The 27,613-nt window shown below is 37.1% G+C and overlaps 1 protein-coding gene across 4 annotated transcripts in view; it reads right to left on the bottom strand.

The window, feature by feature from the left end:
• Positions 1 to 27,613, bottom strand: part of NOL4 (nucleolar protein 4) — a 464,847-nt gene that overhangs the window by 434,949 nt on the left and 2,285 nt on the right. The window contains exon 1 of one of the 4 annotated variants that reach the window (XM_019986453.2): positions 26,974 to 27,102. The exons of the other annotated variants lie outside the window; for them this stretch is intronic. The gene's annotated coding sequence lies outside the window, so the exon portion shown is untranslated. Of the gene's footprint in view, positions 1 to 26,973; positions 27,103 to 27,613 lie in introns of those variants that run through there. 4 annotated transcript variants of the gene reach the window in all.

Here is a 27,613-nt window from a genome sequence, read left to right as displayed (position 1 = left end):
TCTACTTTTTTCTCCACTTTCATTCCAGTAACTGTTAAGGTGTCTTTCGGTCCTTGGCACCATTTACTGGGTATCATCACAGCAGTAAGTAAATAAGAGTTGACAGGGAAATTAATGTGTTACTTTTCATTAGAGGAGAAAATACTACTGTGAGGAAGAGCTCTTTAGAAATTTCATTTTGAGTCATGACTTTCACCATTTTATAAACTGGACCACCAGTCATGTTGATTTGACAGCATGTCAATGGTTTTCCTTTTATCACCAATAGATCTTTAGAGAAAAACTTAAAAAAATATGTTCCCATAAAGAGATGTGGTTGTCCCAGTTCTCATGTCAGTCCATAATGCGGTTCTTACTTTTTGAGGAGAAATAATAACGTAAAAATAAAGTGAGTTTTCCCTTAACTTAAACTTATTCCATTTACAGAGTGGTTCTCATTCTCAAATTGTCCTTTCTAGTTTTTGTTGTTGCTGTTTGTTGCTCTTATGTTAAAATGTTATTTCACAAAATGTTGGGATATAGGTGATGGTTTTTGTTTTGTCTGAATGTTCTAATATCCTAATATGTTAAAACAAAAAAACTGAAAATTTGTTTTTTAATCATGTTTAAAATTTTTCGTAATTTACTGATCCAAAAAATGAAAAAGCCACCAAGCACCTCTCTACATAAGCAATACATTGATGTATTGTACACAGGTCAGACACCGAAGCCACCCATGGTGGTATCAAAAGTCAGCTGCTAATAAGAGAGAGATGACCAGTTGAAAGGAATAAAAAACATTGTTGGAATAAGTAAGTTGACTAATTTAGTGAAAATATCCAATGTAAAAGTTCTGTATGACAAGAGGAATCCCTTAAGGAAAGGATTTTTTTGTTTGTTTTTCCCTGTATGGTCCTAACCAACAGAACAGTTCCTTATGAATACAGAACATTTCACAACTGAAGATCGGCTTCTGATCAAAAACAGAGGCTCATTCTTGTCTTGAAAAAAATAATTTCATAAGGCATTTTTAAGTTTCAACCTATTTATAGGGTTGCTTCTTTGTATTATAAGGCAGAGAAAAATTAAGAGAAATAGAGGCACAGAAGAAAAACATAGACAGACACACATATACACAGACAAAGAGAGAGAGAGAAGAAAATGATAACTTTATTGACTTTTTTTTGCATTATCACCTCCAAACACACAGTTTTTACTTAGCAATTTTACTTCTATGACATATACTATGCACAAGCATTTCTGTTTTATAAATATTAACACATTTAATATTCATCAAAAAGCCATGAGGTAAGTATTATTTTCACTTTATAGATGAACAGTGAAGCAGAGATATTAAGCAATTTGCCAAAAGTCACACAGCCAATATGTGACAGAGGTGAAAATCAAACCCAGGCACTTGTCTGCTTTTAGAGTTCATGTTCTTAACTACCGCCACTACAGCCACCAAGAATTAATAGTAGACACTGTATATCCCAAGAATCATAAAACCAAAACAGTTACATATAAGGATTGTACAGAAGTAGTAATAAAAAGTATAACGAATAAGTCCTAATTTTTTGATACTTTTTCCTCAGCATCCTTTCTCCATCACACATAAAATATTGTGTCTCTCATAGTTTCTTTCATGGCTTCATATGTTAGCCTACCCAAGTGAAGGTTGTGTGTGCTTAGTTGCTCAGTCATGTCCAGCTCTTTGCGACTCCATGGACTGTAGCTCCCCAAGTACCTCTGTCCATAGAGCTTCTCCAGGCAAGAACACTGGAGTGGGTTGCCATGCTCTCCTCTAGGGGATCTTCCTGACCCAGGAGTTGAACCGGGATCTCCTGCATTGCAGGCGGATTGTTTACCAGCTGAGCCACAAGGAAGCCCAAGAATACTGGAGTGGGTAGCCTATCCCTTCTCCAGTAGATCTTCCCAACCCAGGAACTGAACCGGGGTCTCCTGCATTGCAGGTGAATTGTTTACCAGCTGAGCTACTAGGGAAGCAAGTGAATATGGCCCCATAAATTTCTGAGTTCAAAATCTTTCACCTGGAGTTCTTGGTTTAGTTATAGTGTCTTGGAAATTTTCAAAATTCTTTCAAGGCCCGAATTACATTTTAAAAAATACTTGCAATTTTTCTGTTTAAATATAATATATATATATATATATATATATATATATATATATAAAATAAATGCAAATTTAAAATTCAGTGCCATGAAAACGCCAACATTCTACATTGATGTAGAGCTTCCCTGGTAGCACAGCTGGTAAAGAATCTACACGCAACACAGGAGACCTCGGTTCAACTCCTGGTTCACGAAGATCCCCTGAAGAAGGGATAGGCTACCCACTCCAGTATTCTTGCCTCGAGAATCCCAATGGACAGAGGTTCCTGGCAGGCTACAGTCCAAGGGGGTCTCAAAGAGTAGGACAGAACTGACTGACCTAGCACAGAACACTGATGTTCTAATCAAGAAACAAACTTCCTCTCTTCTTATCTAGATCCATGTTTAATCCATACAGAAAATTTGCTCATTTCCTACATTTGTTTAAGCATATTTTTCGTATCAATATATGCATTTGCTTATTTTGCTTTTTTAGAGCATTTAAAAAGTTAAAGAAAACATTATTATTTGTCCTGAGTCCAGGAACCAATCAGATTTAGGACTGACAAAGTTGATTTCAACTTGCTTTGACTAAAAAATAAAAGGTCAAAATCCCACTTTTGCTATAGTTACAGTCTCTTTTTTAAATTACATTCTTTAATTAAATATTTATCAGGTACTTGCTATGAGTTAGATACCACAAAGAATCCTGGGAATGCTGAGATTAATGTATTACTGCTGCCCAGAGAGAAACTCTGGCGTGTTCATTTAGTCCAACAGGTTGAAATCATTAGTTAACCCACAGGTCTACAAAATTTACTGTATTCTAGATTATTCACTTCAGTATCTTTGTCCTATAGTTAAAATTTAATCCTTCCTTTCATTGCCTAAAAACATCAACATATTTGTTTCTATTGCTTCCAGTTCATGAAGACAGTCGCTGCCTGGCTGATTACACATGTCAGTTTTTCTTTTCTTTTTTTTTTTTTTTTCATTTTTAAATATTTTTTTAAATTTTATTTTATTTAACTTTACAATATTGTATTGGTTGACCATATAGGCAAGCACTACTAGAAAACTTTTCAAAGGAAGTGAAGCCTCCAATCTTATAGACAATAGACATTAATGCTGGAGATGAATAAACCCACTAAATCTCCATGATTTTCAAGAAACAAAAACTGAGAAAATATTACAATGATACCTATGGTCTTGTTTGCATTTGCTACCTTCAAACATAAACTATGAACTGGATAACTGCTCGAAGAGGAAGTATGACTTTATGTTGTTACTGAGTATAAGTTATTTTTACTATTACATGAAAAAATGGATAGGATGGGAAAGTATCACGCATACATATCTGGTAGGAAAGTGAAATGGTACAGACATTCTGGGAAACAGTTTCAGTTCAGGAAACCAACATGCACTTGTGCAACACATCACTTGCACTCGGGCATTTATCCCAGGCAAATGAAAGCTTATGTTCACACAAAACCTATACCCGAATATTTATAGCGGCTTTCTGTGCAACAGCTTCAAACTGAAATTACATCAGATATCCTTCAACAGATTAAACAAATAGCGGTACATCCATATCCGAGAGTACTACTCAAAAACAAAAAACAAAGTATTGATACACACAAGAATTTGGATGTCTCTCCAGGGAGTGATACTGAGTGGGGTGGTGGGGGGAAGCCTATCTTCAAAAGTATGTTGTACGTATGGTTTCATTTTGAAATTGCAAGTTTTTAGAAATTTAGTATAAATCAGTGATTCCAAAGGTTAGGGTTAGGAGGTCATGGAGGAGTGAATGGGTCAGCAGAGAGATGAATATGGTTATAAAAGCGTAGATCGAGGGATCCTTATGTTATTGGAATTGTTCAGTATGTTTGTGTAGTGGATACACGAACCCAGACACAATGAAACTGTGAGGAATTTAACACACGCAGACACACACACACACAGCAAATAAAACTGGGGAAATCGAAGATTAGTGGAGTGTATCAACAGAATTCTGGTTGTGAAAAAAGTGTTATCATTAGTAAGAAATGAGTACAGTGAATCTACCATTATCGCAATAAAAATTTCATTTCAAAAAAAGGGAGATTAGAGAGCTGGAAGAGTCTCAATCTTTTGCTTTATCTGTTTCTCTTTCTCTCACACACACACAATTTTCTGCCTGGAAAGCATTATGTCTACCAGAACTAGAACTGCTTCAGTAAGTGAGATGAAAGCAATATTAAAAATGGCAAATAGGAAAATAGGAGCCTTGATACCTTATGACATCAGGACTTCACCATATCATCCTTTGACTATCTACCTTTGGTCCCCTTTTTTTTGAATGAGATAAAAATTAAACTTCTGCTTATTTGGAAAAAAAAAAAAAACACAAAAAACAAAACACAATGTGACAAGTGCTAATAAGGCAGCATAGACAGGATATATCTCCCCTGGTTACCTTCTACCTTGCTCTACAGTTCTGACTCATGAAAATCCTATTTGTTTGAAAAGTAAAATAGCTTTCAACAAAACCTAAATCTGTACACACAATATATAACATAATAACACCCTGTTACTCCATATACACATATAACACCATATTACTCCATATACACATATCTAACACTGACTCAATAGACATGACTTTGAGCAAGCCCCAGGATTTGGTGATGGACAGGGAAGCCTGGCATGCAGCAGTCCATGCGATCCAAAGAGTCGGACACGACTGAGCGACTAAACTGAACTGAACACTCTAGTACTTCATATGCACATATCTAACACCTTATCATGATGGTATGATCACTCACCTAGAGCCAGACATCCTGGAATGTGAAGTCAAGTGGGCCTTAGAAAGCATCACTACAAACAAAGCTAGTGGAGGTGATGGAATTCCAGTTGAGCTCTTTCAAATCCTGAAAGATGATGCTGTGAAAGTGCTGCACTCAATATGCCAACAAATTTGGAAAACTCAGCAGTGGCCACAGGACTGGAAAAGAACAGTTTTCATTCCAATCCCAAAGAAAGGCAATGCCAAAGAATGCTCAAACTACCACACAATTGTACTCATGTCACACACTAGTAAAGTAATGCTCAAAATTCTCCAAGCCAGGCTTTAGCAATACATGAACCGTGAACTTCCTGATGTTCAAGCTGGTTTTAGAAAAGGCAGAGGAAGCAGAGATCAAATTGCCAACATCCACTGGATCACGGAAAAAGCAAGAGAGTTCCAGAAAAACATCTATTTCTGCTTCGTTGATGATGCCAAAGCCTTTGATTGTGTGGATCACAATCAACAGTGGAAAATTCTGAAAGAGATGGGAATACCAGACCACTTGACCTGCCTCTTGAGAAACCTATATGCAAGTCAGGAAGCAACAGTTAGAACTGGACATGGAACAACAGACTGGTTCCAAATAGGAAAAGGAGTACGTCAAGGCTGGATATTGTCAAGGCCTGCTTATTAACTTCTATGCAGAATACATCATGAGAAACGCTGGGCTGGAAGAAGCACAAACTGGAATCAAGATTGCCGGGAGAAATATCAATAACCTCAGATATGCAGATGACACCACCCTTATGGCAGAAAGTGAAGAGGAACTCAAAAGCCTCTTGATGAGAGTGAAAGAGGAGAGTGAAAAAGTTGGCTTAAAGCTCAACATTCAGAAAACTAAGATCATGGCATCTGGTCCCACCACTTCATGGCAAATAGATGGGGAAACAGGGGAAACAGTATCAAACTTTATTTTTTTGGGCTCCAAAATCACTGCAGATGGTGACGGCAGCCATGAAATTAAAAGACGCTTACTCCTTGGAAGAAAAGTTATGACCAACCTAGACAGCATACTGAAAAGCAGAGACATTACTTTGCCAACAAAGGTCTGTCTAGTCAAGGCTATGATTTTTCCTGTGGTCATGTATGGATGTGAGAGATGGACTGTGAAGAAAGCTAAGCACCGAAGAATTGATGCTTTTGAACTGTGGTGTTGGAGAAGACACTTGAGAGTCACTTGGACTGAAAGATCAGCCCTGGGTGTTCTTTGGAAGGAATGATGCTAAAGCTGAAACTCCAGTACTTTGGCCACCTCATGTCCAGAGTTGACTCATTGGAAAAGACTCTGATTCTGGGAGGGATTAGGGGCAGGAGGAGAAGGGGACAACAGAAGTTGAGATGGCTGGATGGCATCACTGACTCAATGGACGTGAGTCTGAGTGAACTCCAGGAGTTGGTGATGGACAGGGAGGCCTGGTGTGCTGCAATTCACGGGGTCACAAAGAGATGGACACGACTGAGGGACTGAACTGAACTGAACACCTTAGTACTCCACAGTAGGATACATGATCTTTCTCCCAGGATCTCTGCAACAAGAGGAGAATCTGTACCCTTTATCACAAACAATCTCGGCCAATGATTAGTTCTTATAGTTTGTACTAAGCATTTTTAATTCAATAGTCCCTGCAGCAATCTTTATAATAAAATTCTTTATAATATTTGTTGCATCATTCCTTTTCATTTCAGTATTCTCTGGTTCCCTGATACTTGGCCTTCTTCTAATTTTTATTTTTAATTGGAGGATAATTGCTTTACAATGTTATAGATTCTGCCATACAACATGAATCAGCCATAGGTATACATATGTTCCCTCCCTCTTGAACCTCCCTCCCAGCACTCCACCCCATCCTACCCCTCTATGTTGTCAGAGAGCACCAGGCTGAGCTTTGTTTCATACAGCAAATTGCTGCTGGCTATCTGTTTTACATATAGTAATGTATATCTTTCAATGTCACTCTCTCAATTCATCCCACTCTCTCCTTCCCCTGTTTTGATTTTTATAATTTTAAATAGATGTACTATATTGCAAAGTAATCATTTGGTTAACAAGCTCACACTCATACTTAGTCATTAAGTTGTGTGTCTGACTCTTTGCAAGTCTGTGGACTGTAGCCCACCAGGCTCCTCTATCAGTGAGATTTCCTGGGCAAGAATACCAGAGTGGGTATCCATTTCCTTCTCCAAGGGATCTTCTGGACCCCAGAATTGAATCCTTGTTTCCTACATTGGCAGGTGGATTATTTACCAATGAACCACCAGGGAAGCCATGGTGAACATTAGGAGACTTTTTAAATGTACTGAGGTCAAAAATCTATCCTGGATAATAGGTAAGACAAAGAATGGATTAAGGAGAAGCTGAGTCACTATCCTTCCCTTGGCCATATGTATTCTATTCTGGAGCCATCAGTTCCTCTTCAAGCATATCCTGAATTGTTTCACATAATTAATAAACTTTTAAGATGTCTTTACATGCTCCCTCAACATAGATGATACTTCTGCATTTATTGGGAAAAGGAGGAGATGACAATGACAAAAAGGAGAGGAATACTTAAATTCTTTGCTGTCAGAAACTGCCACATGAATCATATGTATTGCCTCATTCAATCGTCACAATAACCATGTGAAATAACTGTCATTTACTCTCCTTACTTCATAGATGTCAGGAGAACTTTTGAAGTATGAACTGATTTCTTCATTTGTCTTTCTATGTGTATCCTGGTCCTTTCCCCAAACCGAGTTGTGCGGGTTATATACATACACTGCCCTAGGGAAAGTTGTGATGAACACACATTGTTTAAAAATGTTCAAATGTTCAAGTCTTGGATTTTAAGTTTCAAAAGTTTACTTGGAGTTGCACGATTCTGAGCTTTGGATCTTCAGAAACCTAAAGCCTGAGGACCCATCACATAATGATTATGCCATAAGAAACAGACCTGAATAAATGTTGAGGAAGTAATAAACAGTTTTCACACTTCCTGTGAGATAACAATTCTCAGTGGGTGCAGACAAACAGAAGAAAATGTACCTGCATATCCATGAGTTCCTGAGAAGTCCTGCAGTCTATGCCTCCCTAAAGTTTTAATTTAAAAAAGAGTTCTGAGGAGCTAAACCCAGATAGCTCTGGGAATTACTGCAACCCCAAATATGCAGAATATATCATGAGAAATGCCAGGCAGGATGAATCCCAAACTGGAATCAACAATCCCAAACTGGAGAAATATCAACAACCTCAGATATGCAGATGATACAACTCTAATGGCAGAAAGTGAAGAGGAACTAAAGAGCCTCTTGATGAGGGTGAAAGAAGAGAGTGAAAAAGCTGGCTTGAAACTTAACATTCAAAAAACCTAGATCACAGCATCCAGGGGGAAAAATGGAAACAGTGGCAGATTTTCTTTTCTTGGGCTCTAAAATCACTGTGGACGGTGACTGCAGCTGTGAAATTAAACGTTGCTTGCTCCTTGGAAGGAAAACTATGACATACTTAGACAGAATACCAAAAAGCAAAGACATTACTTTGCCAGCAAAGATCCATACAGTCAAAGTTATGGTTTTTCCAATAGTCATGAAAGGATGTGAGAGTTGAACAATAAAGAAGGCTGACTGGTGAAGAACTGATGCTTTCAAACTGATGCTGGAAAAGAATCGTGAGAGTCCCTTGGGCAGAAGGAGACAAAACCAGTCAATCCTAACCCTGAATATTCATTGAAAGGATTGAAGCTGAAGCTCTAATATTTTGGCTACCTGATGCAAAGAGTCAACTCATTGGAAAAGACCCTGATGCTGGGAAAGACTGATGGCAAAAGGAGAAAAGGGTGGCAGAGGACGAAATGGTTAGATGGCATCAGTGACTGAGTGGACGTGAATTTGAGCAAACTCTGGGAAACAGTGAAGGACACAGGAACCTGGCATGCTGCAGTCCACAGGGTTGCAAAGAGTTGGACACAACTCAGTGGCTGAAAAACAACAACAAATATAACAGGTGGGTGGCTTATTTTCTAATCTTTTTCTGCATCTGACATAGTTTGTGAGCAAGAGAATGGAGACAGCCGAATGGCAATGAGCATCAGTGTGAGACAGTCACAGAAGCACCCACAGGAGAGTAGGTGAACTCAACCCATGATATCAAGAAAAGACAAGATACCTGAGAGTCCCGTATTTGTATAAGCCCTGTATTCACAAACCAGGTGTACCACATTAGCAGTCTACATGAGAGAAGCAAACTGAAAGGGGAAATGGATTGGCCAGAAAGTTCATTCAGGTTTTCCTATAAGAGATTATGGCCAACCCAACACATCTGAGCAGATACCAGTACCATCAGCAGTAACCAAAGCCCAGTACCCTCCACTCTGTCTGGGACACTATGTGAACCGCCTCAGCTCTTAGAATCCCAGGCCAAGGGATACTTTTGACTTACGGAGTTCACCAGGAATTAACTAAAATTTAGATTCTGCTTTCACCAGGTTTCATTTGCTTTTATTTATCTAGTTCCTTAGGTGGAAGCTGAGATTACTGATTTGTGACCTTTCATTTTTTTGTAACATAAACACTCACCATCATAAATTTTCCTCAAAATCTCCCTCTAGGTGCGTCCTGAAAATTCTGATATGCTACACAATCATTTTCATTCTGTTTGAAATATTGTCTAATTTTCTTTGGGATTTCTTCTTTCACCTATAGGTTACTTATAAGTATGTTGTTGAATCTTTGAATACTAGGGGAATCACCAGATAACTTTCTCTTATTTGATATCTTAATCCTTTCAGTTAGAAAATATCCTTTGTAAACTATATATTCTTATCACAGCTACATAAACTTTAAAACCCCACCAGACACTGCTATAATTTTTCCTTCCAAGAGTTATATATATATATATATATTAAAGAATATAGAAGATGAAAAACAGTTTATTTATAGTTTCTATTTCTCCTCCTTTAGTAAAGTTCCAAATTTCCTTCTAGTATCATTTCTCTTTGGGCTTTCCTGGTAGCTCAGGCAGTAAAGAATCAGCCTGCAATGCAAGAGACCAGGGTTCGATCCCAGGGTCGGGAAGATACCCTGGAGAAAAGAATGGCAACCCACTCCAATATTCTTGCCTGGAGAATTCCACCAACAGGGGAGGCTGGTGGGCTACAGTCCATGGGGTCACAAAGAGTTGAACACAACTGAGTCACACACACACACACACACACACACACACACACACACACACACACACACACACCATTCCTCTGAAGAACATTCCTGAAGAACTTCCTTTGGCATTAATTTTGGAGCAGGTCTAGTGGAAAATAATTCATAGTTTTTCTTCACCAGATAATGTCTTTATATCATCTTCTTTCTTGAAAGGGTATTTTTCAATGAATATACAATTCTTTCAACATTTAAAAAAAAAAGAAAAAAGTACTATTGTTAGAGTCCTCCATTGTTTCTGAGGAGAACTCTGCGGTCATCTGAATTATCATGTGCTGTTTACCTCTGGCTGCTTTCAAGACTGTTTTGTTCCAGCAGGTTCATTACGTGTTTTATAACATTTTTAAATTTTAGCTTGTTTGGGTTTTACCATGCATCTTGGTTTGTCACCAAATCTGGGAAACTTTTAGTCATTATTTTTCCAAATATTTTTCTTCTATAACAATTTCTTTCTTTTCTATGATTTCAGTGGCAAGAAGAAAAATTTAGTTTTTTGTTTATATTGTTATCTTCTTCTACCCTGTTTTTCAGATAGGATTTCTATTAATCTATCTTTAAACTCATTGACTCCTTCATCTGCTATCTGCATTCTATTCTTGAGCCCACCCAGTAAATTTTTATTACTTATTAAATTTTTTAGTTCAAATCTTCACATTTTATTCTTTTTAAAAGAACTAAAGTTACTCTTCCTCTGCTTAGAGTATCTATTTTTCCATTAATTTCCAAAGTATTTGCATTTTCTGCATAGAGCATTGGTTATAATGGCTGAAAGTTCTTAACTTCAACATCTGACTCAACTCAGAGTTGGCATTTGATTTTTTTCCTCTTAAAACATGTCCAATTTTCATCATTTTTATATGCAACTTTGCATATAAAATTATCTTATTTCAGGCTGTATCCTGAAAATTTTGATTATGCTGAGAGGTTCTGGATCCTACTAAAATCTTCTGGAAAGTGTTGTATATTTATATCATGCACTAAATCCTATTAGACTCAAACCATGAGCTTTGCTTGCCTTCTCACCAGTGATTCCATTATCAGTTAAGTTTTCAAATTTTCCTGTTCCTTTGGTTCTAACCTGCATACGGGTAGCGTGGGGATTAACCTGGGACTTGTACTGCAGCTTATATCACACTTCACTTCTCAAAGACTTGGTCATGGTACTTTGCATATGTGCTTCACATTCACAGCTTGACAAAGAATTCAGTTCACACGAAGATTTAGGAGATGTCCTCTCTGGTATTCCCCTCACTCTTATTTCCAACATCCCTTTATTTCTGATTCCTCTAGCCTGAAAATATCAGTGCCTCTCAACATTTCATCCTTCTGCACTTTGCATAAATTCATGAGACTGGAGCCATCTTCAGGACACATGTATCAGGAAAATGAGAGAGAAAAAGTCGTAGTGGAATTTCACACACACTCGGACCACCGGGGCACTTTCCACACTGTTCCTCTGGCCAACAAGAAAGGTTACCCACTAAGAGTTTTAGGTTCCTCTCTGCCAGCACGGCCACCATATATAGCAGCAGTGCAGCTCCATGACTGAGACTAGCCTTCAGTTAAATCTAGGAGATAAAAGAATGGGAAAAGCGGAGAGAAACTCACCCCTCATATTGTTTTGCGTCTAGTCCATTTCCATCTGCATTCTGCCTTTTATTGTTTTTCAGAGCGCTCGGGTGGTTGTGTTTTATATTCTCACTAGAGTTTTTCATGAAAGAGATCATCCGTAATGATTCATAATGAAAGAGATTCGCCTTTTTGACCAGCACTGGCAACTCACATGTAGCTTTTTTTAGAAACAAAGAATCATGAGCCCTGGCCTGACCCAGAATCTCCATTCTAACAAGATACTTGAGTAATGGGTAAGCACACTAAAACAGGACATATCCTGAGCTAGAAGACAGGAATAAGATTTACCAAGTTCTTGTATCCTAAGAAGATTCAAGTAAAGTTCCTCATTGAGGGCCAAAAAAATCAATTCCAAGATACAAACACACACACACATATTTTTGAAAAGGATAGCTAAGTATCATAATTAAGTGGGAAAATAAACTTAAAGCAAAAAAAAAAAAAAAACACACAATTAAATGATAAATCACATGGAAATAGTAAAGAAAATTATGGGACAGTTATGGTAACAACAAGGATGGGAACTACATTTAATATCTTGTAATAAAATATAATGGAAAAGACTCTGAAAAGGAAAATATCTATGTAGTTATATATGTATATTTGCTGCTTTGTTCTACACTAGAAATGCAGCATTGTAAATCAACTGTACTTCAATAAAAAATAAAACAAAATGGGCAAAAGAGTAAAATCAAGTAAAAATTTAAAAAAGAAGAGTTGTGGTAGAAACATTTGATTGCTGCTGCTGCTGCTAAGTCACTTCAGTCGTGTCCGACTCTGTGCAACCCCATAGATGGCAGCCCAACAGGCTCCCCCATCCCTGGGATTCTCCAGGCAAGAACACTGGAGTGGGTTGCCATTTCCTTCTCCAATGCATGAAAGTGAAAAGCGAAAGTGAAGTCGCTTAGTCATGTCCGACTCTTAGCGACCCCATGGACTGCAGCCCACCAGGCTCCTTGGTTCATGAGATTTTCCAGGCAAGAGTACTGGAGTGGGGTGCCATTGCCTTCTCCAAACACTTGATTAGGTATTTATCAAGCCATAAAATAATTATGAAGACTATTGAGTACATCTTAATAACGATTTTAAAAGAAAAAAGCACAATTCAAAGTTATAGGCAAACTATGATTATAACCTTCTATATAAAGTATGCCAGGTACCATATTTTAGAAAATAATTAGAAGAGAACAACAAGGATGTCAAGGGAACTGGAAACTACGAATGACTGCCTAGAAGTGGGAACTCTAAACAAGTCAGGTGATGGACCCCACCTTTGCCTCCCTGATAGCCATGTTCCCCTTCCCATCTCATCAGCTTGCTAGTGCTCTTTTGGAGATCTCATCAGTGTATATACAAACATAACTGGTTACACGTAGACTTTCTGAACTCCACCAAAAACTCAGGAGATATTATAGTATAAAACCTAAAATCACTTAACTTATACTGAAAAATATAACTCAAATATTCCCAATATTGGCAACAGTTTGACCAGTGCATTCTCTCTTTGGTCAATTTATGTAAGAAACCAAATAATCAAAAGGTGGCTTGTTAAATGTGGGTTTAAAGAGGGCCTGATAAACCCACATGATCGAGTTATGACATCTGGCTCACCTGAATGGAAACAACCATCAGGAAACACTAAGTTCTTCACCATAATAACAGCATATTTTATCAGCACTGCCAGTATGTGTATCTTTAACTCATTTTTTCCATGGCTGGCCAAATACCACTTTTTATTATTGTCTGTATTAGTGCATAAAGCTCTTGTTATCCCTAAAGCTATTCAGTTAACAAAAAATTTAAAGTTGGAAGACAGTGAATACATTACATGTAAATGTCAATATCACATTTTCATTTATTTAATATATGCTAACATATAATTATTTACTAAACTTGTGATAAGACAAAGATGTCTTCTTTAAGTGTGGGTCTACCAATTGACATTCCAAGTGTGAATAATGCCCTGGACAATGCATTGTCTGTGACTTCTAGTTTCAGTTACTTTAAAGTAAGTTATTACTTGTAATCTAGGCTGTGCAGAAAACTGTTTTCTTTTTTCCTTATTTTTTTCCTAATTGTACATTTTAGCAATCTACATGTATTTTGAGCCTTTCTAAAGCATTGAATTTACGTTCATGCATTCAGTTCATCAGTTATGAAATATTTAAAATGTCATAATCATGATAATAATTGAAACTCACATAAAAGATGTGGGAAAATGCAACCAGTAATATATACACAACTCAATTTTATGTGTACAAGGTACAGGTTACTACAGCGTAGACTATTTTGAATGAACAACCCACACTCTGGGAAGAGACTTTTGATTAATTCACTAGTTAGTGAAGCTCTATTAAGATATTTTTTATTATACTTTCAATCAAAATAGCATCTAGTCTTGAAAATCCCATCTAATTAGGTCAACTGGTTAGAGCATAGTGTTATTATGACCAAACTAGACATTAGATCCTCATATGTGCCACTTATCTTTGCCCCATGTTTCGAGATTAAACCCCTAAAGCCCTCTAGCCATCTGGCAACTGCAGCCGGGCCCACCTGTAAGTGTTGTCTCTGCACCCCTCACCCTGGCACCTCACCAAAATGAAAAAAAGATAACTTAAAAAATATTGGCCAACCTTATCTCAATGAGTACTATCTTTATACATAATGATGAGACCCAAATATTCAAATAATATTTTCTGAAAACACATAACTTTAAAAAAGGAAGAACTAGCAACAAAAACACCCTTTCTCTGACTGTCAGACAAGCTACTCCTTTGTATCACCAAAATGAAGCTTCCAACTTCCTGAACTTATATTCTGAGTTTCCTTCACAACCTTCCAGTTTTCTAACAGTGCCAAACACTTGAAAAATCGGTACCTCTGAGAATAACTAGCACAAATGAACACTTGATTAAAATTAGGAAGAGTGGGACATAAGAGTCTCTTGAATAAACCTCAGATAGAAAGGGAAAATAATCAAAATAAAGATTTTCTCTTCTCAACAGAGAGAGGAAAATTATTCTAATTCTTGTTAATATCTTAACAGAAGATACACCTGTTATTGTTATTTTCTATATGCTAATTCCACAAATATTAAGGTCTCATTTAAAATGTATAATAATAAAATAATTATTAAAAAATAAAATTATAGTATGGTTAGTGCTACTAAATGATATTGCTGCATATTATTATTTGTCACTATGCAGTCAAAAATTCTTAAACATACATTAATATAATGATGTGTATAATGCTTTATTTTAATACATGCAACTCCTCAATCTCCATCCTCCCTGAAAACCATAAAACAGTAAGCCACTTCCTATTCTATAAAAAAGATAGATGGAATATAATGAAATAAAATATTTTAATTAAAAACTGAAAAATCAAAATAGTACATAGTAATAGATATATATATATACACACAAATATATCTAATGTGATCAATTACTATCTCAAATGAGCTGTTAGAAATTATATATTTTACTAAATTATGGGCCATCTCATCAAAAACAATTAAAATGGCAACACATTAGGCATTAGTAGAATGCCATTTAAATTATTCCCAGCTACATCTTAAACCACAATTAGTCAAATATGCTTTTTAGAAAGTTGTTTTAACTGAGAAAATGCCTTTTGAAAAATTTAGACCAAAAAACTATGTATTATTTTCTCTCACGGTATAATCACAAATTGGGTGGCTTAAAGCTTCACAAACTTATACTATCTCACAGTTTCTATGGTTCCAAAGTCCAGCATATTTTAATGGGTCTTCTGCTCAGGTTCTTATAAAGCTGAAATCAAGGTGGAAAACAGCTACATTCTTTGTTGGAAGCCCAACTGAGAAAAGCTTCCTTTGGTCAGAATTTATTCCTTGTGGTTGTAGGACTTAGGTCCCCATTGTTTTGCTAGCTGTTGGCAAAGCATGCTCTCAGCTCCTAACCACATGGCCCCCTCCATCTCAGCAACAGAGAATCTCCCTTACAATGAATCCAACTCAGGTTTTGAATTCCTCTGCCTGCTATTTCTGCTATAAAAACCCTCTGCTTTTAAAAGGTTAATGTGATTAAGTCAGACCCACCTAAAAGAGCCCCCTTTCCTGTTCCATATAATATAACCATAGGAATCAGAGATCATATGCGCACTTTCCACTCACACTCAAAGGTAAGGGAATTAAACACATGTGAGGGTCGTTTCAGAGTCATCTTAGAATCCTGCCTATCACAGTACACAAAGATTGAAGAATCATAGTGACAGAGACAGGCACGTGGATTTAAAATCAAACAAGTTTGAGGAATAAACAACTTGGAATAAGATTTAGAATACTGCTTTAAAGTATAAACTCCATGTTCTAAGCAATATTTGAAACATTACTTTGAAAAGGTTTGTGGCTTGAATAAGTATTCTATTAATATATAGAAATTTCCCATGGATTTTAGAACAATTTCTCTGGTAAATCTTTGTAGCTGTGGATGTAGTAATAATAGGTCAAAAATTATTTCTCAACTCTAAAAACAGAAGGAAAAAAAAACATTTTATTACAAGATGATTTCATCCATACTCCTTTTTCTTTCCAAAATTTTTGTTTTAATTTTTATAGATTTAAATTCTTGCCACATTTTGTCAAATGTTCATAATACATTAAACAAGTTAGAAGTCAAATAGTCAAATGTATCATCAGGAGGATGAATGAAATTTTGATACATTCATTCTAAAGAATGCTACATAATACATACAACAACATGGGTGAATCTCACAACAATATCCAATAAAAGTACAAGACACACAAGAGTATTTAGAGTATCATTCTTTTGTAGAAATTTTAAAACCAGGAACAACTAAACTGCATTGTTTAGGGATGCCCTGTTGTTGGGTCATTAAGTCGTGTCCTTTTAAGTGTCTTTAAATTCATTTTCTTACATTTCAAACAATCCTATTTTTAACACTGTATTGGAATTAATAAAGTCTGACGTTTGTACAGCATGATTCAATTACACAATATCAAGCTATTGAATTATATTGATTTACTGCTTAACAATTTGATTTCAGTATCTGTGTAATATTTATAACTATAATATTTCAAACAAATACTGAGGCAAAAGGAATTATTCAACTTTTATTCTTTATTCATTTGATTTATAACCAACATAAACCAAGGAGAGATCTCAAGTCCCTACCCATAAGACCTAAATCGTAACATCTTTGCTCAAACACCTCTGGTAGCTGGCATTCCCTATAGAAGGAAGGTCAAATTTTGCAACATGGCAGTAGAGGCTTCCCATAATTTTGCCCCCACCCACTTTTCCAACTTCATCTTCCCCTGTACCCTGCACTTCAGCTATTCTTGACTGTGTACCATCTCAACTTGCCTTTGATGAAATAAAATCTCACCTCCACCAAAATAATACCAAAAGAGAACAATGGTTTTATGGATGTCATGGATTTTTATAGCTAAGAAATTATTTTTAATATTGTGTTAAGTACAGAGGCACTCCCCTGTAAGAGAGAAGGCGATATTTTAGCTGAAGCGTAAGGTCTTAACTAAAATGATTTACTTTGAGGTAATATTAGGCTTCAACAATAGTTTCTGCCTTCAACAATAGCTCAGTCAGTAAATCATCTGCCTGCAATGCAGGAGACCCGGCTTGGATTCCTGGGTCGGGAAGATCCCCTGGAGAAGGAAATGGCAACCCACTCCAGTATCTTTGCCGGAGAATCCCATGGGCAAAGAGGCCTGGCAGGCCACAGTCCAGGGGTTCACAAAGAGTCAGACACAACTAAGCGACCAAACAGACACACACACAGTATTATCCTATGGATTAAAGTAACTGTCTCCAAATTGGTATGTGCACACCCCAGAAAACGCATGAGATGACCTACTGAGATGAATAAAAACATTAAAATTTATGTTTGTATACATTTAATAATAGTTGGTCATGGACAGGGAAGCCTGGCGTGCTGCAGTCCATGGGGTCGCAAAGAGTCGGACACAAGTGAGCAGTTAAATTGAACTAACAGTCCTATATATTTACATTTTTGAATATGTGCTATGTATTAAGTATTGATACAGAACATATGTAATTTATAAAAACACACATGTTGGGGGAATATTCAATTTGTTTTAATCACTAGAGTGCATTATTTTAAGAGTTTGGAAACCAAAGCAAGGACTTTGGAATCCAACCGAAACAGTTTCTTGTCCCAACTCTAACACTTAGAAGCTGTGTGACTTTAGAAAGTTATCTTAATTTAAACCACAATTTTATCAAGTATGTAATGAAAAATGTTCACCCGATAGGATTATTGTGACTGTTAAAGGGGACATTTTGTTTAAAGTTATTATCTCAATCTTTAACCAATATATATTAATAAGTTGATAAATGCAAGGCATTTTTATTGATTGTGTTACATTCAAAACTTTCTATTGCCTAAAGAAGCAATGTACTCATGAAAGAACTCTAAATGACAAGCAAAGTCACCAGTTTCACAGCCTTAAGGAAAAAAGCCCATCTTTTCCTGCTTCTGATGGGACTACAAATGGTAAGGAAAACAGTATGGAAGTTCCTCAAAAAATGAAAAATAGAACTGCCATGTGATCCAGCAATCCCTCTTGTGAGTATACATCCAAAAGAATCGAAACAGAGTTTTGAAGGGACACCCTTCACAGCAGCATTATTTCTAACAGCCAAAAGTGAAAGTGAAAGTCGCTCAGTCATGTTGACTCTTTGCCACCCCGTGGACTATACAGTCCATGAAATTCTCCAGGCCAAAATACTAGACTGGGTAGCCTTTCCCTTTTCCAGGGGATCACCCCAACCCAGTGATTGAACCCAGGTCTCCCGCATTGCAGACAGATTCTTTCCCAGCTGAGCCACAAGGGAAGCCCAAGAATACTGGAGTGGGCAGATTATCCCTTTTCCAGTGGATCTTCCTGACCCAGGAATTTGCTGCTAAGTCACTTCAGTCGTGTCCGACTCTGTGCGACCCCACAGACAGCAGCCCACCAGGCTCTCCCATCCCTGGGATTCTCCAGGCAAGAATATTGGAGTGGGTTGCCATTTCCTTCTCCAATGCATGAAAGTGAAAAGTGAAAGGGAAGTCGCTTAGTCGTGTCCGACTCTTAGCAGCCTCATGGACTGCAGCCCACCAGGCTCCTCCGTCCATGGGATTTTCCAGGCAAGAGTACTGGAGTGGGGTGCTATTGCCTTCTCCGGTGGATTCTTTACCAACTGAGATATCAGGGAAGCCCAAAGGTGGAAGCAATTCAAATGCTCATTGACAAATGAATAAACAAAATATGGTAAATACATAAAATAGCATATTATTCAGCCATTAAAAGTAAGGAAATTCTGTGACACAATTTAACATGAATGAATTTTAAGGGTATTATGCTAAGTGAGATAATCAATCACAAAAGACAAACACTGTGATTCCACTTATACTGTGGGGGGAGGGGGGCTTCCCCAGTGGCTCGAAAGGTAAAGACTCTGCCTGCAATGCAGAAGTTCAGTTCAGTTGCTCAGTCATGTCCGACTCTTTGTGACCCCATGGACTGTAGCACGCCAGGCCTCCCTATCCATCACCAACTCCTGGAGTTTACTCAACCTTGTGCCCATTGAGTCAGTAACGCAGAAGGTTCCAGTTTAATCCCTAGGTTGGGAAGAATCTTCCCCTGGAGAAAGAAGTGGCAACTCACTCCTGGGAGAACCCATGGACAGGAGTCTGGCAGGCTACAGTCCATGGAGTAGCAAAGAGTCAGACATGACAGGGCAAGCATTCATGCAATTATATGAGATATCAAATGTAGTCATATTTACAGAATCAGAAAGTAGAATGGTGGTTTCCAGGGGCTGGAGGGAAGGGTAAAGAGGGAGTTCTTTATTAGTTACAGAGTTTCAGTTTTGCAAGATGAAAACATTCTAGAGATATCTTGTACAGCAAAGTATATATGCTTAATACTATTGTACCACATACTTACATATGTTTAAGATGGAAAAGTATATGTTATGTTTTTTTAACCATAATTTAAATTAAAAAAAATTTAAAAACAGTCCCCAAATCTGGTTATAACTAGTTGGTGTGTGGTGTTTAAATAAGAAGATTCCATTGTGTTATGGGGTTGGGAAATGATTTTCATTTATCCCATTAATTACTGCCAAAGATGTATTACACATGATGCCCTCCCTTCTGTCAAAACAAATTTTCCAAAAAAAAAAACAAAACAAAAACAAATTATCAAGCAATAGATATACCTCATGGTATGATGTAATAAGAATATGGTCAGTTGGTTCAAGAAATATTAAGTTCATAGAATCAACAGTATTCTATGAAGTACTGACCATAAGGAGAGAAGAAAGGGGGAAAGAAACACTCATATCACACAGACTTTTGGCTTGGAAAGGTGAGCAAATTGTATTGCCACTTATGGAGAAGGAAAAATTTTAAAGAAAAAAAAATTTTTTTTTTTGAAGAGGTCAGCTTGGAGGACCTAGTATGGGGAATGGAGAAAAGAAAAATTTTTTAATTTGTTTAATTTTAAGTGCTTTGGAATATCTTGATGGAAAACAACTAGTGGAAAACCCAAAGCAAAGATCTGAACTCCAGCAGAAGCATATTAAGTCCTCAAAACAGACACACAACTGAGGCTATGGACGGGGGTACCACTACTCAAGAGAAAGAGAGAGTAATAAAAGGAATTCAAAATGTATCTTAGTCAAATTATTTAATTGTAAGGATACCTAAGTAAATAAATCCATGAAATTTGGAAAAAAAACAAGTTTGCCGTTGAATTTTAATAGCACTAATACAATTATCTACAATGTTCTAGTGGAAAGAGTGAAAACAAAGAAACTATACCTAGCTAAGTTGCCCTTTAGGCACAAAGGAAAAGGACAAATATTTTTCAATTGCATAAACCCCAAAGAATAGAAAATAGGAGCCCTTCTTTAGGGGAAAAATGATGATCAGGAATTACCACCAATCAACTGATAGATCAAGTCAGATAATTTAGACGTAAAGAAAACCAGGTAAAAGAATGGATGATATACATTTAAACATAATAAAGGGATAATAATTGTAAGAAGCAAATTCCATACTATAACATAAAGAACCTTGACAATAAAAGCAATAATTTAGATAATACAACAAAACATATAACAATTAGAATAAATGTAATGTATTATAAACAGGGATATCAGTAACAAGAAGGTGAGAAATTCAAAAAGATTTGTTCTTTATCTACCACTAGAGAAAGTCAATAATATGGTATAAAACTGAAATTGTAGTTGAAAAAATAAATATAATTCACCATTGATATTTTTCTTAATATTTTCTGTCAATTTTAGGAATAAACACTTCTATGAATAAGCCTTAACCTATTAGAAAATTTTTGAATTTTGTGTATTTTTGTGACATTTTGGTAATATATTTTATTCTTCTTAAATTAGCATATAATTGTCATCCCAGTTTTAGAAAATCACTTCTGCTTCTCCATATACAGTATGACTATAAACCATTATCTCTAATCTTCTTTTGGGATACTTGTTTAGATGGATATCTGTAATGATACTCATAATTAATTAATGGTTATATCTAGGCAAGAGACCTAGAATGAATTTTTGGCAAGTTTTTCCTTTTCATTTAGACTTCTGAGTAATGAGAATGTATCACTTTTAAGAAAACAAAGTTATTTTTATTTTCTAAAAGTGAAGTAAGAAAAAAGATGCAATATACTACATTAATGTTATATTATATAATGTTATATGTTATAATGTTAACATAAATATATAATTTATATTATATTACTTATAATAATGTATAATCATTAATGTATATATGTATCTTATATTTTAATTCATTACACTGTGATTGAGTTCATAACACATAATTAAAATTATATCATGGTGTTCTTGACTTGTTAATACTTAGATTAGCTTCTATTTTTGTAGCATCTATTATGTGTCAAGCATATGCCTTATATACTATATGCTTATGAAGTATGATTATTAATTCTCATCCAAAACTAAAACTAGGCAAAGTTTTGGATGCAAATTAGGAAATCCTCAAAGAGAAATTCTCAAAGAGAAGCAAAGAGGAAACTGTGTCTTTAAATAAGAAACTTTCTATTAAAAAGCAGAGACATTGCTTTGTCAACAAAAGTCTGTCTAGGCTAGGCTATGGTTTTTCCTGTGGTCATGTATGGATGTGAGAGTTGGCCTATAAAGAAAGCTGAGCACTGAAGAATTGATGCTTTCAAACTGTGGTGCTGGAGAAGACTCTTGAGAGTCCCTTGGACTGCAAGGAGATCCAGCCAGTCCATTCTGAAGGAGATCAGCCCTGGGATTTCTTTGGAAGGAATGATGCAAAAGCTGAAACTCCAGTACCTTGGCCACCTCATGTGAAGAATTGACTCATTAGAAAAGACTCTGATGCAGGGAGGGATTGAGGGCAGGAGGAGAAGGGGACGACAGAGGATGAGATGGTGGATGGCATCACTGACTCGATGGACATGGATTTGGGTAAACTGGGAGTTGGTGATGGACAGGGAGGCCTGGTTCATGGGGTCGCAAAGAGCTGGACATGACTGAGCGACTGAACTGAACTCGCAACTCCAGTAAATGTCAAATCCAGGATTTAAATCTTGCTCTAAAATCCTTACCCTGCCCACTATACCATGTTTCCTGCCATCCATGCTGTCCAGGAAGTTTACATTGCCATCCTAGGACTATGAAAAGGAACACAAGCTAAAACACACTGGATTCACTTTACTCTTTCCTAGTGAGATATAAAAAATCTTGGCAAATACAACAGCTATTAGTGAGAGGTCTTTATGATCTTGACGTGTAAATTGAAACTTTTGGAAATTCTGAGGCCACATCCCTGTATTTCCTTCCTCATCTTTCCTCTATCCTATACAGAAAGTCCAGAGTTAAAATCTTGTCAAGTAGAATCTCAGAATCGTTGTTCAGAAGGTCTCTAGAGGGAATACATATGTGTTGGGTCTTATCCCTCACCTTCACCATAGTCACTAGTAATACAACTAAGAAGAGATAACAGAAAAATTAAGGACTGGTATCTTCGGAAATAAATGTGGGATAGTCCTCATATGGGCTCCCCAGGTTACTCAGCGGTAAAGAATCTGCCTGTAATATAGGGCATGTGGATTTGATTCCTGGGTCAGGAAGATTCCCTGGAGAAGGAAATGACAACCCACTCCAGCACTCTTGCCTGGAAAATCCCATGGACAGAGGAGCCTGGCAGGCTACAGTCCATGGGGTCACAAAGAGTCAGACACAAATTTGTGACTGAACAACTAGTCCTCTTATACTAAGAGGGTCTGATTGCCTTCTAAAATTCAGGGGTGTTAACTCGACAAGCCCTTTGTCTATTAATCCTCATGGCCAACTGGCCTCTAGTAAAAGGAAAGGAAAGTGAAGTCGCTCGGTTGTGTCTGACTCTTTGCGAACCCTGGACTATACCTACTAGGCTCCTCCATCCAGAGAATTTTCCAAGCAAGAGTACTGGAGTAGGTTGCCATTTCCTTCGCCAGAGGATCTTCCCAACCCAGGGATCGAACCCAGGTCTCCCGCATTGCAGGCAGACGCTTTACCGTCTGAGTTACCAGGGAAGCCTGGCTTCTAGCAAAGGCACCCACTATTCCCTGAGAACCCAAAGGAGGTGCTGTGCTAGGGACTTGGACTTGCCATGGATGACTGATTCCTCCCAACAGCTCTAAATGCCACTGAAGTCAGCTTATAAACCACAATACTGAGACTCATACTTGGGATGTCTTTAACCCCACAAAGATATATGGTATAGTGTGTCCCAAAATACTTAAATGAAGGGGAAAAAATGCATCAGTCTTCAATAGCAATTCCCACTGTGGAAGTATTAAGACATAAGCAAAATTCGGTTGTCTCCATGACTACTGTTTTGACTTGTCTCTGTAAGAGATACAAAGTATCATTACGCATGGCTGGCATATCCCTCAGCTTTGTTTTCTAGAATTTCTATAGCAAATTACAGATCAAGGCCCAACATATATGGTGTGAGCCTTAGTCACAGACTTAGACCAAGTGGAAATGTACACAGACTCCTTATGTATTATTTTATTCACTCTGATGTGGTATTTAAAAAATAACCAAAACTACAATCAGAGAACTAAAAAACAGTAACTGCTTATGAACCAGTCCATGAATATTCATTCTAATCACTGTACAATAATCAATTAGTAGTATACACAGTGAGAAAATATGAAATCTGAGGCTACCGATTGATAACTGAATAAATTATCATTTTTAAATCACATAACTAGAGATAATATATTTTCTTTTCTGGATAAAAAATTCATTTTATGTTTCCTCGTGGAATAAATAAAGGGAAAAATACTAAAGGGAAAAAATACATGTAAATGCTTTTAAAAAAAAGGCTGAAATGTCTGTTCCTACAAATACAGGGAAAGAAAAGCATTGTTCATATTATTTGATTTTATAGTTTGGATATTCATTACCTTGTTTGGTTAAGACTGAAAGACAAATAGAAATGTGAGTTTATGGAATTTCCTAATGACTTATAGAATGCAGTAGACTTTTATAAAATAAACAATAATGCATGAATAATATTACTAATGAAATGTAATGAAATTTCTGATTCTTTTCTAAGTTTACCTTTCCTAATATGAAGCAGTAAAATGTGGTTACATTTTAAAGTGTGATGTTTTAACTAATTGTTGCCAGACAACAAAGCGTCAATCAGAATGTAAAGCTTCTGAAAACAAACTAAGCTAGAACTATCAGAGATGTAAAACAGAGTAACCATAGTGAGGATAATTTTCAACTGTCACTGATTAAACATTGTTTCTGAATCAATGTCAAGCATTTCCTGTATCTTTTTTAGAACTGTTTGAAGTTACCATAATTTCATACTTCTAAATTTCTGACACCTTTAAGGAAAGAACATAGAAAAGTAACAGTGGTAGTATGGAAAAGAACTGAGATCCCATGCTCAGCAAAGCACATGTGTGTGTGTATACGCGCACATGTGCGCACACAACCGTCTCACTCCAGATCTAAAATGGCTGAGTCGCAGGATGTTGTTGCTTGGTGACCAAACAGTATCTGCTCAGCCACACAGTAATCTAAACAGTGACAGATATGTCCCCTCAGTTTTAGGCATGGCCAGTACAAACAGTAAAGGGCATGTTTATCTTCTCCAATATTCTACATTTTTAAGTCAGTTGTCACTTGCTTGATTTTATCATCAGTTACCTTGAGGCTTCACGGGGAAAGTATTTGCGAAGCTATAAATACATCTGCTCTTTTGGAAAAACAAGAGGTAGGACCAAGCTTCTTTTAGAATGAAAGATAGTCCTGTTTCAATTAAGCCTGCATGATGTGTCTGCTCTGTTCTAGTCCGACCTCCCATTTGCTATCAGTCTCCCTTTCTCTCATTAAACACAAGGAGTTAATTAGCCCCAGCCTGTCCTCTCCCCTTCTCTCTTTCCCTTTTCACAGTAGTAATGATGCCTAATTACCTGCAGCAATGGGTAACTGCAACACCAGGAATGAATCGCTCTCAGTGAAGCAAAGTCAGCCATGAACCTTCAAACCTCAGAATCCTGGAATGATTCTCAGTCTACTTGAAAATACTATTCAAATATAGTACTCTTTTTCAACCAATAAATGCTTTTGGATGCAAAAAAAAAAAATTTTTTTTTTTTGGTCTTTCTGTTGACTGCACCCCTGCTATCATAAAGAAAAACCATCACAGGTTTAAGGAAGAAATACTCTGAGATGTGGGGAAACACATGATAAAAGGGATCTTTTATTTATATTTTAAGTCAATGAAATGATGATTGGCTGTCTCTCAGAGAAGGAGGAGCCTATAATTCTATGTCAGGAGCAGCATAAAAATTTCATAAAGAGCAATAGGAAAGTTCATGAATTAAAAACCTCTTCAAAATTTCAAAACAGATGTGAATGAAAATCAGCGCTCTTAAATACTACACAGGAAACCATTATGCAAGAACATCACCTGAAGGATTACATTTTCTCCCTTAACTATATGGAATCTTTACTGAAAAGAGAAACACATGTTACTTTATTATTAATCCTGGAGTTATTAATCTATATTAGATATCTTAGCAGCAATTTCTTAACAACTCTGCATTAATTTTTCAATGAAAATGTGGTACCCAAGAATGTGAATGCTGGTTTGAATTACTGGCATCCATGTTTATCTTAGTGCCTCTATGACCACTACACAATTTATGTTAGAATTTTTATGTAACATTTTAAAAAAGAACACCTGTATATACATACAGTAGATGTAACCAAATCCATGCAGGTATAAACTCATTGGAGAAATACACAAGTGAAGCAATCTGACACATAAACAGAGGTGCCTAAGTAAAACATTTTAAGAAATGAAAAACAAACTCCCAGCTAGCAATTTACAAAACAAAACACACACAATCTTATCAAGAAATATTCAGATAAATATATCTTAAATCATTATTTTATTCATCAATTAGTTCAGTACCACCCAAAGAAAAATACATTCATATGTTTTGAATTCTAATTTACTTTGTCTACCTAAGTTATTTTTAAAAATCAGGTTCTTAATGTTACTCCCAATATAAATGAATCAAAGCCCCTCATTCTCTATGACAGACTTCTGGCTCATCCAAATGTAGATAAACCTAAGTTCATCCATGCCCATCTAGTGCTCATTATTAATAAAGCAATCTCACCATTGTCTTTAGCAATGCCAGATGTGAAAGGCGAAGGCTGTGTTTATAGATCGCCCTCCTAGAAACCTTTCAACAATGATGCATATTTTTTAAAAAAGCAGAACTTTTATGTGTGTTTCCGTTTCACCTTTATTCCCATGTCATTTTTCCATATAAATTTCAAAAGAAATATACTTCCTTCAAACAACTACCCCTAATTAATCTCAAGAAACCATAAACTGCTTTCCAAAAAGAGTCTTCCATATAAGCCTTTGAAAAACCTTTCATGCACGTATTTCCAATTTAATATACCTCCGTTTGAGATAGAAGAGTAGCTTTCAAGGCATCTCCTTTCTAGCATCCTCCAGGAATACTGCACGGGAAACAGTTGCCAGTGAGAGATGGAAGAAAAGGAGCAAATGCTCAAGAAACCCCAAAGCGAGGCAAAAATGTACCGAATGCCAGATAACCCTCCCCCACCCCTACTCCGGATGACTACCCACCTAGCATGATGAAGAAAGAGGTCTTATGGATCTGATCTGCGATCCTACTTGTAGCCCACAGTTCCCATCTCCTGAAAACGGAAATTGACGCTGCCGCTGCTCCCCAACCTCACAGGCTTCTGCCTGGGGAGGCTGAGATACACTGAGCTCTCAGCGCCAGCGCCTGGGCTTAAAGCTTTGCGGCCGTGAGACTAGAGCCATCCCAGAATAAGGAACAAATAACGTACACCACTTGATTGCGCCCAAACCCATCACTCTTTGTTGTTCATCATGTAGCTGCGGCTTTATTTGTGAAAGCTGCAAGTGAGGAAGGAAGGGGTGGGGGGGTGGGCAGGAGGAGGCATCTCCAGGACCCTATATACCATCTAAATCTTCAGGGCAAGATCTCAGGGAGATTAAGGCGATCGGACAGCCAGGTGTCTCCCAGGCGGCGGTCTAACTAACAATAAAACCCGATAGTGTCCGGGGCGCGGGGGGGGGGGGGGGGGGGGGGGGTCGGGGGAACCCCACATCCACGACCAGCGCCACGTTCGGGCTTTGTGCCAATAAAAAGACTCCGTAGACTATCGATCAGAATCATCTATTATCAGAGCGTGTGGCTGGGGTTTCAGCGTGGCCTTTATGCGCGGTGGGGAAGGCG

Source organism: Bos indicus, chromosome 24 (assembly GCF_029378745.1).
Source record: "Bos indicus isolate NIAB-ARS_2022 breed Sahiwal x Tharparkar chromosome 24, NIAB-ARS_B.indTharparkar_mat_pri_1.0, whole genome shotgun sequence".
NCBI classification, from domain to species: domain Eukaryota; kingdom Metazoa; phylum Chordata; class Mammalia; order Artiodactyla; family Bovidae; genus Bos; species Bos indicus.
Note: the sequence above shows the minus strand (reverse complement) of the source record. Positions and strands in the feature narration are given on the sequence as shown.